The sequence below is a fragment of the Formica exsecta genome, unplaced genomic scaffold (assembly GCF_003651465.1).
Source record: "Formica exsecta isolate Colony F162 unplaced genomic scaffold, ASM365146v1 scaffold196, whole genome shotgun sequence".
Classification (NCBI taxonomy): domain Eukaryota; kingdom Metazoa; phylum Arthropoda; class Insecta; order Hymenoptera; family Formicidae; genus Formica; species Formica exsecta.
Window position 1 is genome coordinate 523794 of NW_021849259.1, and position 1806 is coordinate 525599.

Sequence of the window (1806 nt, forward strand, 5' to 3'; positions counted from 1 at the left end):
TATTGTCATTGTCATTCCCGCGACGACACTCGAACAGAAAGGTAGTGATGTGAGACGCTCCGTCAAATTTCTTTTCCACACGCGATCGCGTCAACTATCGGGGAATAATTTGCTTGTCGCGTCGTCGATGCCGTGTGCCGTCATCGTGCCGCGGACGGCTTTCGCGTCTTTCGCGTCGCGTGTCAATACAGCATTGCCACGAGTCGCACAATGGCTCATATGTGGCACACGCATTTATGCGTCGAACGGACATTAGTGCGTCGTCGGTGTCATCATCGTGCCGCACGAGTAACGATGCGTCGCGTCGTCGCGTCTTCGCGTTAGACTTCTATCTCGTTTTCATGATTGTTATCGAGAATCATACTTTGTTGCCGGCTAAATGGGATGTCTCTCAGCATTGCAGCATTGAATATATTAATACCTATTAATATAATTAATTTTATATTAATATCAGTTAATATTAATACTATATTAATATTATATATTATATAAATATTTATGTATTAATAAATTTAATATATTAATGCAGGCGCAATGTTAAAACGCCTCAGTGTCGCGGCTGAGGTGAATGCCGGCCGCGTAGCAACGTATGTTCGTGCATAGTATAGATGCATGTTCGCGCGGTTAATCTTGAACTTCGGTTCGAGAATTGGCTGTTGAGGGCACGTTCTGCTCCGACAAACGGTTCGGCCCGAATCGGTTAGAGTTCGGTCGATTGTTTTGGAATCGTCGTTCATGGGTCCCTTCTCTTGTACCGTCTAACAGCACATTGTAGCAATACTAACATGTTTGGCATTAGAGGAGTTGGCTGTACTTATTAGGTTCGATTTTCGCTCGCTAGAGAAGTTGACCGCCCGTTTTCTAAGTGATCTAGATTGTTAGCACCTACGAGGTGGGTATCTTCATTCATGACCCATCTCTTAGCCTTACGATAAACCCGGCTCAGTCTGTATGATAGAGACTTGGTGGTTCGTATGAAATCGTTCCTAATGAAGTTCGAGTCGGCCCTCGATGGGAGCAGGCGCGGACCAAGAGTCGAGCGAACCCCATTCGCGTCGATTCCATCAATCGATCTCGTCTTCTTCCGCTTCCGCTTAACCTTTGCTCGAAGTAATCGGTGAATTCCCGACTTGTCGACTCGAAGTGTGATTCTCACGTGAAGCGGGGTTCGATCGTGCCGAAATTCGAAAGTGCGGGAGTGTCGTTCAAAGTATCGCGCGTATAAGTGCGGAAGTAATCTTTTAATAAAAGTGCGGGAGTGCCGTTTAAAGTATCGCGCGTGTGAGTCAATCCGAGAGGAGGAGGAGGCCTAGGAGATGCATCGGGCACCGGTGGAGCAATCCTGTGGTAAGTAAATTGTTATTTGTATATTAATTACATATTAATTGCATACGTGCAATTTAATTGAGCAATTGAGCAATTAATCGCATAATTTGATTTTTTATTTGTACGATTTAAACAAGAGGGAATTAAAGAAACAGATTTTTAGATGAAAGCTATAATCTTTGTAAAAGTTTTTACTTTTAGATTATAATTTTTATATGGAATTATTAGAGTTATTAGTAATATGTTTTTCAAAATTTATAAAATTTATTTTATCAATTTGTTTATTATTATATGCATCTAATATAAAATATAATGCGTACAATAATTTTTTTTAAATAGTTATTTTTATATTATTTTGAGCGCTACTACAATTTCGATATTTTATTTATATGTTACAGATCAACGTATCAACCCAGACATTCTGAGAGGAGGAGGAGGCCTAGGAGAGGCATCCTGCACCAGCGGAGCAACCCTAGGGTA